This window comes from Hetaerina americana, unplaced genomic scaffold (genome assembly GCF_022747635.1).
Source record: "Hetaerina americana unplaced genomic scaffold, ioHetAmer1.1.p SCAF_3, whole genome shotgun sequence".
Lineage (NCBI taxonomy): Eukaryota > Metazoa > Arthropoda > Insecta > Odonata > Calopterygidae > Hetaerina > Hetaerina americana.
The window spans coordinates 54,313,569-54,328,102 of NW_027286874.1; positions in this window are offsets into that span (position 1 = coordinate 54,313,569).

The window sequence follows — 14,534 nt, forward strand, 5'->3', positions numbered from 1 at the left end:
TTAAAGTTATTTTCTCTGCCGGGGATTTACAATTGTCATTAATTTACACTGTGTATCGGCTTCTTCAAACATTATCAGAAATCTGAATAGCGTTATCACTTATTTTCTCAATCCCATCTGAATTACCTCTCTCCCCTCCTTCATTACGAGTGTAAATGAAAGAAAAATCACGCTCTTTCAGTGCGCAAGGAGCTGGATGTTACATTAAAGTCACCAGATCGTAGCAATGAACACATGAGCATCCCCTATCTCGACGTCCATTACTCGGTCGCCCGATGTAGTCAAATTTTTTCTGTGCACACGCCATGTTGTCACTCGGCTGCTGCCCGAGTGACAACATGGCCTGTGCACAGAAAAATCATCAAATATCGGTTACGAAGGCTGTTAAGTCCACATTCCCGAGCGGAAATGTGATTGCTTGATTTCGTGGGCCTACTTACTTTAGCCCGTTGCTTCAAAGTCAGGAATGGTATGGAATTAAATATTAGGTTCCCCAAGCGGGCGAGACCCTCCGGTCAATGGAAACTATTTTGAGTCCCTCCGTGAGTTCTCACGAATGGATGGGGAAGCGTGCTCTCCTCGATTCCAGGTCGATCAATGCGGGGAACTAGGGCCATTGGACCATCAGATAGAGGGAGGTGAGACATGCCAAGTTCGATTACGTCCGAAATCCATTCAAAACCACGCGTATAGGTATTATGTGAAAGTGTAGTACACTTTCCAAGCCATAGGAATATAAGACGAGATGACACAAATGGGGGAGTAGTGAATAAAGCAGGAAAAAATGTCCGTTTAAAATGAGCTGGGGAGAAGGACGCCTGCTTGCGTGCCGATGTGAGTCAGAAAACATCCAGGAAGTTGCTGAAGCGACATGCGGGGTGTTAGAACACTGATGATGTAAATACATGTATATGGAGGAGAAATTCTGAAATGTGCAAAAGCAAATTGATCTGTTGCCTCTTGTACTTATGGATCACGCGAAGGAAACACAAATCCATGCTTCTATTTCTCCGACCATCTACCTTTCTCATATTGAAATCATTGTAAAAGTAATCAGGTACCATTTGTATACACGAAAAATTCAATTAGCAATTGAAGCATTACGTAATTTTATAATTCAAATATTGTCTCAATTTCTATTTATAAGTGACTTAAGACGAACTTGACATTTATGCAGATCAACTTATCTTTCTTTGAAAAAACTAACTAATACAATTACAAAAGTAATTTCTCGATTTAATCACATGAGCTGCATTTATAAATTCAAATTTCATTATTAAATGACTTTTAACCTCAGTTCATCTTCATCATGAGTCAGAAATTTGATAGACTAATACTAGAGATGATTTTGGTACTAAATAAAATTTCCAAGTCCAGTTCCACCAGGCATTGAAATTCCATCATGGGCATTGAATTTCCATTATGCCGAAACCCTGTGTATGCCAATTTTCAAAACAGTGACATTTTAATAAGTACGAGAATGAATTTATTAACAAAATATGAGGTCTCCCTTGGATAAACAATGATCAGATGACCTCAAGAGACGCGATAGAAGAATAAGTGAAAGTATTCGTTTTCAAATTTTGTTACAGAATATAAAGCAATAAATATACGCCTACAAATTAGGCAAATAAAAATAGTATTTAATAAATTCACTGAATTGTGATGGCAATTAATATTTAGCAATCAAAAGTAAATACTCAAAGGGCATCAATTCAATTAGCGACGGGACAGATCAAATTAGCCACATGGATGTAGATTTGAAATGCGGAGGATGTGGAAGTTCATAGGTAAAAATCAATAAGATTAGCAGATTTCTCTTTTGCTTGAATCATGAATTAATTAACAAAATTCCCGAAGGAAACCTGAACAGACTACGCAATATTTGGTCCACCCTGCGTTTGGAGGTAACGCATAATAAGACCTTAAGGCAAGTGTGTCGTTCAGTATGGGTTTAGAAATTGATAAGATTATCGCTAGAGAACGAATAAGTTTTAGAAACGTTAGCGAAACGAGGACATTGTCTATGTAGTAGATATAAAAATGGAACAACAATCGAAAGAATCGTTACTTTAAAGTCAATTTGGAATTTTAAAATAATCATAAAAATGTGTATGGATAACTACGTATTACGATGATCATTAAACTTCAACTAATTTATTACAGAAAATAAATACTTGGTTATTCATATATGTAGAATAACCAAGTATTTATTTTTCTGAAATGAATTGCTTCCACAAAGTGACGCCTGAAACCATTCAGTTAATTTATTACAATTCACAACCGGAAATTGTGGTAACTTATTTATATTAAAGTGCAGACTTTGTGAGATGGTTTTTTCCTGAGTGATAACCATATTGATGTCCCTCTCTTCTTCTTTCAAGTATTAATGGAAATTCATTTTTATTGGCAGTAGGTACAGCTACCTATTTTGTGTATTGGAGGCTAAATGTATTTTTTACTTAAATTGATCTATCATGGCAGAATAGTCATGAAATCATATCAATGTTTATTTACCAATGATATGTTTAAATATCGGTTTCGTGGATAATGGGTAACTATAAAATTTACAGTCATGAAATCCAACTGATGTTTATTTACCAATGATGTGTATAAACTTCGGCTTCACGGGTAATGGGTAACTATAAAATTTAGTTACATTGCGATTTAATGATTCTCCTAAAATTCTAATTAACAACTCTTCCTTGGAGCTGAAAAAGGAGAATATTTCAAAGCATTAAATTTAAACTCTTATGTTCGAAAATTGTGCATTCCATTCAAAGAGTGCAAATTTTATGGAATTAGGAATCAACCAGCCGAAGAACGCACCAGAAAGATTTACTGATGGAAGGCTATCCAACGTATTAAAAGTCGTCCCAAATTTGGAGGTGAATGGTGTGACCTTATTAGACCGCCAGCCTACTGCTCGTCATTAAGTTAAATTCTCTTACGAGCCACTTCCAGTGTCTTACGAAATCGTTTTCGACAAAAAGGACTTCATTGCCCCTTAGGAGGAATCACCCCAGAACAATTTGTGGGTATTGAGAGAAGTATAGAGCATGCAAGCCGTGGATATGAGCACCCTTGCACCAGTAAAAATGAATGACCCTTCAAGTAGGATTGCATTTCAAGTGAGGTGGAGTACTAACTGCAATGCTGTTCTCTTCCTTAGTAATGCCATCGAGGACGCCGTATCGAAACAGCCATTTTATTCCCTCAAAGTTTGCGGAGTCCGCGGAGCACCGCCTCTTTGTGCGTTACGAGATACGCTCATGCTCATCAACAACTTAATTGGTGGAAATAATTGGCAAACGAAGATTTCGCGTTTAAAACTCCGGTTTACTACAGCAAATTTCATAATGGATCCTCGTAATAGTTTAGTTCGAATTGAAACACATGGTGACAATAATGACATTTGGATGCATGAAGTTTCACCACCAAATTAGAAGAAAAAAAAAAGCTCTGCTTACCTTTATTCCTTGAGGAATTATTACCATCCCCATGTCTCTGTTCCTGACGTGGATGGCTTTCATTTTGCGATGGCACCAGGTGAATGCCTAAAAAATGGGATTACAGTTCAGACTCTGATTTAAAGATCTAATCTTTAATGCCAAAATCCTTACCCCGGTACACAATAGAAGAGGAAGTTACAGTGATTGCACACTCCCTCAGTGTCCTAATTTCCCCACACTTCTTAATCCAGGTTTCAAGGTTTCTCCTCCTCAGTTTGACCCTTGATGTTCCAGCGTCACCACGCCTACTCACATATGTATTTTTTGTGCAAAAGTAAGGCTTTGTTTCCTCCGCTTCTACTTGGTTTTAACTAAGCATTGTTGCGAATGTTCTAGAATGACGCCTTCATCTCTGGCATTTGGCAAGGGCTTCGGAAAAAAATATTAATTGAAACAAACCTTTTAATTTTACAAGTCACCTAAGGCAGTCGAGCCAGAAGAATAGAACGAATAGAATATAGATAAATGTATCCATCCTCACTTGATGGATACAAAGATATACTCACTCAAATAAAAGGATAAAAATCTGATCGAAAATAATATGCATTGGCTCCTAAAATCTGAAATTAATGATAAAAATAACTAACAGGTTTCACATCTTTCCTTATTTTGTCAAACAAAATATACTGATGAACAACACTAATGGAAGCATTGCTATTATTTATGGTCAAATATTTGTGTAAATTGACAAATTATTTTTTTTCTCACAATCCAGTGACTCCTTAAGATTTAGCGGATCATGAACATTGCAAAATACTATGAGGTGATTAACAGATGATTGAAAAAATTAAATTCGAAAAACTTCAGGCACAAATTGGAGTAAAAATGACCTTTACCTGTTTGTGTAGTCCAAATGAGCGTTCGAAACTATGTAAAACGTACTTATGTCACCATCAAATCGAAATAATTTAAGGAAAACAAGCAGGTAGCACATGCAAAATCGCCTTGAGGAGACCAGCTCTTGAAAACTTCACTGCTTGAAATTATAGCGAAGTAGTAGTATAGGGATCATACTACGAGGGTCATCCGGAAAGTAGTACCCGTTCGTGAAATAAAAAGACAAAAGTAAATATTAACAAACATAAAAAATTTTATTTGAAAGAGGATACTTTAAACTACTTCTCAACATAATCTCCAAGCAAATTAAGGCATTTGTCATAACGTGTGACAAGTTTCTGTATTCCTGCTGCATAGTCCTTCGCCGCCAGCTCATTGAGATACGCGAGGGACCCATCTTGCACAAATTTTTGCATAATGCAGATGGTGTTTAACAATTTCATGAACAATTGTTCGAGAAACATTGGGAAAATGCTCACAGATGTCATCAATTGTGACGCGCCGATCGTTCCTCACGAATTCGTCAACTGAGCTCACCAGTTGGTCTGTAATGACAGACGGTCTCCCCGAACGCTCATCGTCGTGTGTGTTCCCCCTCCCCATGTTGAAGTTGCGACACCACCGCCGAACAGACGACTCGTCCATTACATTGTCTCCATACACCTCCTTTAATTGGCGATGAATATCACATGGGCGAACGTTTCTTGCATTGAGGAATTTAATCACTGCCCTCACTTCACAACTGGCGGCGTTCTCAATTTTTTTAAACATTGTAAACAATCACAGAAACAACACAGGCAATGCTAGCGTCACGCAACTTGGCTCAGAGAAGGCAGACAAGCCACTGAAGCTATCTGACCTCGTCCAGCGGCTACTCGCGTCGTCAGCACTTCATGCGGCACGAACGGGTACTACTTTCCGGATGACTCTCGTATAAAGGTTGCAGGTTTCCCTAGGTCTCTTATCCCTCCAATGTACTCCTATTTTCTGCAGTACATTCATTTACACAATTCACTCTCTATAACGACTTTTTGAAAAACATACTGATAAAATTCTATGCTCATCTGTATTCATGATCTCATTGCTGCTCCGGCATCTCGCGTGCTTCTCCACTTCCTGGACCCAAATTTTTCTATCATCTGTTAAGTACTCTTCTCTCTTTGCTCACACATGATTTTCTCTACAGTCTGCTTATACTCCTTCCTTCACGAGCCTTCATGCGGCACGAACGGGTACTACTTTCCGGATGACCCTCGTATTATTCATTAGCTAGATCACATTACAAATATCCCCGAGAGTGACTGTAATCCATTAAAAAAATGCTCAAAAAGCTACACAAAATACAGAGAAAAGTCAGCCGTTCGAGAAAAAAAGTCTTTAAACAATCACCACAAAATAGAATCCATGAACACTCGAAGATACATCAAAACTTTATCTACCATGAAAATTGTATTCGGACCGTCGGAGAAATAGCCCAAGTTCCTCACTATATTGGAAGCTCTGATGGTCGAGTCAGATAGAGAGAAATCTTGCAAGCGCAAAAGGCATCATTTGTTTTACAGCCACAATCGTACACACTCTCAAAATGGCGAATAAGAAGTTTTTGTTATCCGACTTCATGATTCCAGAGCATAACAAAAAGTGGGAAACTCTAATGTTTAAAGTTAATGCACAAATAACACTAATCTAAGAGTATCTCGACTTTACTGACTTTTATCTACTTTTATATTGCCCATGCTCTAACACCTAGAAATGGCATTCGGCTTATTTTGTAATGAAAAGTAAAACTGTCCAAAATTCATGATCTATTTCATTATTTCCACACAGGTCATCCGTGCTTTTCTGTTCATCTTAGTAAGGGGACGGCGCAAAAGAGCAGGTGGACAATTTTAAAAATGACTTATGCAAACAAGGAGTCCCTTATTAAAAATAGTGATATTATTATCTATAACCAAGAGGAAAAAATATTACACCATCTCTGCTAGAAAATTTAACATCGGAGGAGCACAGATCCTGACCTAGGAGGGGATTCGAACACACTACATTCCATTTGTCGACTTGGTGCGTCTCTATCTGACTTTGACGACTGGTAAACAAGCTTGAGGAATTTTACAACGGCCATTAACATTACTCGTGGACCCAGCGCTTGGGGAACTTCGGCTTGTGGAAATCAGTAAAGTTACGGGGAAGTCTCGAGCCTGAATGAAACCTCATCTGTCTTTTTATACCCCCGAGCGCCACTGACATCCCAAGAGATAGGCGGCACCCCTAAAGTGAATTGGCCACATAAACTCGACACCGCAGGTATTCGGAGCGAATGCACATCCGTCGGATACCGGCGTAAGCTCCTTCACCGCAACCGTTAGGAAACGGAGAGCATCAAATCTGTCAATGGTGGTGAAAGAGGCAGGTTTAGAAGCTAAGATTTCACTGTCTCCATCGCACCTATGCATTTCACCCAAGATCATGCCCCTTTCGGACGATTCATTTGAAAATCCAAGAAAGAGGGTCCAGATATTATAAGAGAAGAATTTTATGCTTTATTTTTTTCCTGTGGAACATAACATTCCATCAAATAACGGAATTTATCGTATTTAGAGCATGAGGGCATTCATAAACAATTATTGTTAGTAATCCAAAGGAATAAGGTACTGCTGTAATTTTCATATCCTGCCACACTCATGTAACAATGATTTAAAACCAATGACCGTTTGATGTAGTCACGATAGAATTCCACTGAATAAATTTAAACACATTGAATTTTCTCAAACGATTCTTGTTTTTCGAATCAGCCATAATCACATTGTTTAATCATTAATGCTTGTCAAATTGGGAGCGAGATTATTGTTTTATCGGCAAATCATACTCGCGTGCAAAAAAGCACTTGTGTGCATGGTGAGAATTCCCCGCTAACAGGAATTCCGGTATTTCCCATACTGGAAGCGTAATTCGAAAATGAACCGGAAGCTTAAAGGTCTGGGGATATAGAAGCATGCCGACGAGTTCCGTGGTCGGATGGAGAGTCTAGGACGCGCGTACGTGCGGGCAGGCGTGCGTGCCAAAGAACAAGCGTGCAATCTCTTTCCCTTGCCTATTTCAGTGAAATATCCTCTCGGTGTCGGATAAAGAGGTAGGAGATTATCGGGAGAGAGGACGAGGTTGGGGGAGAGACTGAAAATAAATGGCTCCACGAAGGATTCAGAACTTGACGAACGTCGAGAAAGGGCTCACTCCTGCCAAGAGAACACGAAAACGTCATACCCGCTCGGCTCCCCGAGTGTGCGCACGCGTGGACAAACGTGTGCGCTTGGGCGATAGAGGAGAACACATCCCAGGAGGGATATCCGCAGCGCCAAGAATTCAATTAGGCTACATTCGGAGAGCGCTAGAGTTCCGGGTGTTTCGACGGGAGGGCGGGGTCAGATCGGGGACGAAGGTGTATGTTCAGTGGACTGATCCCATTCGAATGCAAATAGGGTGGGGTAGGATTTTTCCTGGAGATTGCAAACGAAGAGAGAGAGAGACGAAACAAGGGACCCGAGGGGTGTAGGAAAACAGGACGGAGAGTTTAGGAGGGTTTGTTACTGTTGAGTTGTGACCCAGGGACAAGAGCAGCGGGTTTAAAGGCAAATCACGTGGGAAGAGTCGGGGACACGCCGCTTCTTCATGCCCCCGTATACCCTACACGTGATGTTAATCCATGTGTCAGGACCGTATCAGAGCCGGAGGATGCTGTATGTGTAGTGGGAAAGTATAATAGGAGCAAGTATTTTGAGTGAGACGCGAGTATTAACAGCAAGAAGCAGGATTTCAGAATAAACGATAGACGATTCGGTTCCCGGGAACATCCGCTTTCCTTTGTTCTTCAACGGGTAAATAATTAAGGTTTCTCTTTGTCCTTTAACGACCCCCTAAAGCTAGGGTCACCGTGGATGCGGACCCTTTTCACTTCACCTGGATTTGTGGATTGCACTTATTGATGATACCCTACTTGCAATGATTCCTTTCAACAGCCTTCCGAGTGGGACTTTTTTACCTTTCTAGAGGAGCATTGGATCATGAGAAGGTGTTATCTCTCTCGTGTACCTCCTGCGATTCTTTCGACGGGATGGATAACGGCGAGTGCCCAATCCGTTCGCAGAAATTTGGATTGAACCGAACGTAACTTTCGTGCATTTTATGTAACAAGGGCAACCGGGTGAATAAATGCTGGTGCTCAGCTCACTCGACCGTGTGACTGCCTAAAACGGCACGTGTCGCTCTCCTAATTGATGAAAGAACGACGCGAGGGTTGCAATGGGAGACCTATAGAAGTGTGGGGACATGTAACTGGGGACGTGAGTGAAGGAAGGCCGGGGGCCTGAACTCGGACGGTAAGGGGAACTGGAGAGATATAATAGGGCAAGGGAAAAATTTAATACGGATCTCTCACGTCGCAGATAGAAACTTATTTGACTTCTCCATCGAATCCATTCTCTATCCGTCCAGAGGAGTGGAAAGGATTACGAGGGAGGCAAGCGGAATTCATCTGCTCCATTCTGTGTTCGAAACATGCAAGGGTAACAACAATTTTCGAGCTGCGTCCTCAGCTATCTCCGCCCACATTAGGTCTTAAGTGTACCTTTCTCATCTCGAGGAGTGTTTAGTCAGACTGACCGATGCGGAGCGAGTCTGGCGCTTGGTGGGCGAACTGTCGCATCCACTACTCACAATCACACTGGCGTTGCGATAGAAAGTAACTTTGTCAGAGAATCCAACCAATGCTTGCATCGGAATCCAGTTCCTTGATTGAATGTTAAAGCTTTCAGGTATATCTACGGGTATGGTCAAATTATTTTCTGAATTTTCGCATATCCGTCGGGATAAATTTATAAAGATTAAAGACCAACCTTCACCTTTCTATATTTCATTTCGACTCATAAAGTTTAACATGATTTGATATGAAACTCTGGTGAACTTCCATCTGTCTAAACCCACCTTATTATTTGCATGCGTAATAGAATAAAGTTAAGGTGAACGAGAAACATGCGATGTTGAAATTGCAAACGGTTTTTATGCTCGTCATTACTAGCAGTGAATTAAAATAAAATTCGCTGTAATTCTAAGTTAGAGTACTTACATGATTTTGCCTTCAAGAAACTTACGTCAATAATTTTTGTTTTAAAAAATTACTTACACAAGTTTTCGTTCTTCACCGTTGTTTTCGATGTACGTGTACGTTGCCACCATAAAGCCATAGATTCGATAATTATCATTTCCCTCCTTTTTCATTTCATCCAGAAACTTATTTCAAAAGTAAAAAATATATTAATTTGATTTTTGTGCAAAACCTTATATCACATTATCAATCAATGACCCTTCTTCCCGGGCAATGATATTTTCTCAGCTAACAGGAAATTTCAGGCACCGACCGAAATTAATATTAACGTGGACCCATCAATTGCCAGGAAAAAGGAAAAACTCCTCAGAATTGGGAAAGTTCTCCTTTTTTCATTAAAATATATTGCTTTGTTGAGTTATTTCCACTTCATTAGCTTCATCTTCCAGACAGTTACGTTTCAATCGGGTATAAAGCCCTTTTATGGGAATATCGATATTTATAACTTTAATAATTTCTTTCAAATTATTACTTAGAACCACTTCGATGCATAATGACCATTTCATCAATGTCACACAAACAGAGGTCTGTTACCCGGAGGTTTATTAATTTGCAATTCTTATTAATTATGTGGTAAAAATATAAAGCATTTAAATTATCCTTTAAAACCTAGTGAAGCATTGTCTAGCATAACTATGAGGGGGACCCAAAAATACCAGGAATTTTGCTATAGATTCTTTAGTTCTCAATATATTTACATTAATTTTTTTCGCCTTCAAAGTATTCCCCATTGACCGCAATTCACTTCTCCAAACGATGCTTCCATTTTTCGAAACCTATCTGAAATTCATTTATCGGGATGTCCTTTAGGCCTTCTAGCGATTTTTGTTTTACCTCCTCCACAGTGACAAAACGCTTTCCTTTCATGTCCCTTTTGAGTCTGGGGAACAAAAAGGAGTCACAGAGAGCTAAATCCGGTGAGTAAGGGGGTAATCGATGTCATGCCGTTTTTTGTCAAAAACTGCATAACGGAGAGGTATGAGCCGGCGCATTGTCATGATGGAAGAACCAGTAGTCTGTGTGCCAAAGATCTGCTTTCTTCTTCCGACATATATATATATATATATATATATATATATATATATATATATATATATATATATATATATATATCTTCGATGAGAATACGTCATTGCTGATAAGGGATTTTCCTAACAAAAAATGGAAAAAATGGATTGGGAAACATAAATGCGCTCCTTTGCTGCAAAAAGTATTGTAATCTAGGCTATTGCTGGATAGTTCATATATTTATGTACTTGTAAATAATTTTGGAGAGGTGTCAAAAACCAAGATAAATTTAAAAGTGGGAATAGAGAGGACGAAATACTTCCATGCTCAACCGGCTGAAATCGGTCTCCGGTTTTACGACAGCAATCAGTCTCCTACTTTACAAAGTGCATTTAAAGAGATCGAATTTATAAATAGCCAAATTTCAGGGACCTCAGTAAAAATTATATCATAAAATGCATCGATTTTAGCCACTTATGCCAAAGACATACAGCTGTTTATCTTTAGATATTTTACATTACTTGGATCATTGGAAACATTTTCAGTCATCGCATTCCTTTTCATGTTTTACTGGTTCCATTCTACTTGAAACTGTATGATTTGCAATTTATTGGGGGAAAATCCCCACAAAAAACTTCAACTGACTGGAAAAAGTAACTTTTTACTTTTCCTCGCGGGTCCATAACCGATTTGATACACGTGGTTTCATAATTCCCGTGCAAATCATGGACAAGGAATGAGCAAATATGACTAAAATCCTAGCAAATATTTTTGATAAAAAAATAAAGAATTTGTTTCAACGAGTAACTTCTCATTTAACATTTTCTCAAATGAAAACAGAAAGGTAATTGTTGTTCGGATCGGCTCTTATAATGATTTTTGAAAAAAGTTTTTGTGCTTTCAAATGCCATTGGATATGAAGAAAATATTTCCAAAACTCATCACGCTTTCGGAGAATTCATTTTCTAATAGCGATGAATGATAGGCTTCACAAACAGAACTTTATCTTTTTTGATCATCCATTCCTAAAGTGAAAATTATTTTTGTTTCGCTAATAAAAATGAACAGAAAAATCTTATCCCTCCTAGGCAACGAGATTTACATATTGCATGAGTTAACAAAAAGGAGAAATGGCGGTATTAACATCGGAGGGTTAAACATAGGACATATCAGTTGAGGGTAAGTGTAGTGAATTGGGAGATTTTTTGGAATCAGCAACACGAGGGGAAAGATTAGAATTTTTCTCTAATTACATTCTCGCAATCAAGCATATTTCAAAGAGCCTCATCCAGTGTGTACTCGTAACTACTTTACCACGTGAAAGGGCAAGTGATATCTTTAATTTTTTTAATTCTTGTATTTTAATTAAAAATCAGTTTTTGATTTGACTAACGTATGATGCAGGAAATAATATGATGTATTTGATGAACATCGAAAAAAATCATTTCTCTGAAGATACCCTATCATATAGTAAATGCCGGCTTATAATATTGTCAGTTAATATTTTATTTAATTATATTAAAATAAACTTTGCCTGGGATTATTTCCTTAAGCTAAAATCACCGACAAATTTCCCAAAATTTCTTTCCCCCTCTCTCAATCTCCCCGCTTACATGAAATCACTTAAAAAATAATCTTTCCTTCGAAATCTCACCGACCCATCAAGAGCGCTTCCACCGAATGTCATTATTTTCTGCTGAAATTATTGACCTGCCATCTTATCTTAATTAGCGCCACTTTGTTTCCTGACTTCCTTCCTTTTGGAGCTTTCACTCCTATTCAAACTTTCTTGTCTCTCAAAAGACTGGTATCCAAGGATATTACATTATGACTTCTAAGCCTCTACATGTATGAAATGTAAGCCTCGTTAATTTTTTTATCCATTCAGATTTATGAAAACTATTTTTTCTTCTCTCGCGAAAGAACTTTTAAAATATACACATAACTTAGAGGGCTCGATTTTTGGCCGTTTAGTTGAGATAGGCTCTCCTATATGTTACGGAAAGCGGCATTCCATTTACGCATTCGCCACGTTTTTTTACTTCAGAGGGGGTCACCAGTTATCTGCTATCTTTAATATGCTCAGAGGGAAATGGGGACAGAGGCAAAAAGATTCAATTCCTCAGCGGGAGTGGCTAATTTCCCAGGCGGTTAGCGAGAAACGGGATACAGCGAAAAGGGCGTTTTATCACAGAACGTAATATTCAGAGGAAAAAATTCCACCAAAGGCATGTGGAAGCGTGCTTCCATGGAACGTTTAATTACCATAGAATTCTTGCGGAGTAACCGTTCAAACGGTGGAATTCTCTCATTTTTTTTAGGTGGCCATTTTTAGAGGAAAAAATGACTATGCAAAGGGTAATATCTTCCTGCATATTCACCTCTCCGTTCAGTGTCCGATTAATAAGAATTTTCAGTTGGGTATTTCAATTAAAGAAATATATTAGCATGATCACCTCTTTTGATACCTTTATTATTACACGTAATTTAGTCTCCCGGTGGAATTAGTAGGGTTAAGTTTCACGCAAGATAGAAATATATACAACTGGTTCAATAAACCTGTCAAATTTCTCTTAGACGGAAATATTGTAACTATTTAATTCATTTTGAAAACATAATGCACTTGTAAATTAACCAATTAGTCTATTTAAATTGTGGCAATCTAACAAAATTAATAAGCTCAGATATGAGTACAAGAAATAATTATCTTAACAAATGATTCACACAGAGATGGTTCCGGTGCATTCGACAATACTTGCTTACCTAATTTCACAGTCTCAAGTCGGGAAAATGTAGAGGACAGATAATCAATGCGTTGTTCTAAGTAGGTCGCCCTACTTTGAATATTTCAAAACTCTCAGCTTATCTCAGGCCAGGAAAACACCCGTTTCATTGGGTATGCAGGTTGTACAATCGTTTTCAAGAGCACACATCAGTCAAAATGAAAAATATTGAAAATTTGACTGAAATATTGTATATTGTATTGAATTTAGATAAAATAAACAGGAACGATTCATTTTATTTTATGTAAAAAAACTTCTGTGAAGACCTGCATACCCTTTGCGCACGAAGTTAACGCATTCTCTCCGTCGAGAATTAGATAAGATGCATAATGAAGTTGCTCTGGAATGAATTTGAAGCAGCTAGAAACCTTCTGTTTAACTTCGACTACAACATGAGTATATGTTTCAGTGAAGTGTTCAAAGTGTTCACCCAGCAATAACATTGAAATCCTCTGCAAGGAGTGCAATCACTGACAATATTTTTGGGCCTTAATGCAAAATATTCACAAAAACACTTTTTGCTTACGAGGTCATTCACAGATAAAATATGCATGAGGAAAATCCTAACCCACAGCCAGCACGGATTTAGGAAGAGCAGATTTTGCGAAACAAAACTAGGTCTTTTCATTCACGATATACTTAGATCGGGAGAAAACAAGACACAAATCGATGCAGTATTCCTATATTTCAAAAAAGCCTTCGATTTAGCTCCACAAAATAACTTGTTACATAAACTTAAATACTATTGTATCGATGAGAAAATAATTGATTGGATTAGAGACTTCTTGTCAAATCGCAAACAAATAGTAGTCATCGATAGGCGGTACTCAACGGATAGAGATGTAACTTCGGGCGTCGCCCAGGGAAGTGTAATAGGGTCTCTTCTATTCTCAATATACATTAATGACTTAAGCGTACACACTTAAGCGTACAGCAATCTGAGGTTATTTTCTGACGACACGGTGGTATACAGGGAAATAAGGAGCCAACTAGATGGCGACCTACACTCTAGACTCTTAGACAAAATCTCGGAATGGTGCAATAAATGGGAGTTAAGGATTAATATAGATAAATGCGCAGTTTTGAGATTTCGGAACAAATGAAGCCGCGAACAGGATATAAACTACGAAATAGAGGGTTCAGTACTGACTACGGAAAATCAAGTTAAGGGGGTAGTTTTATCATCACGCCTTTCATGGGGACCACATGTACATCAGGACAATATACGGATCAGTT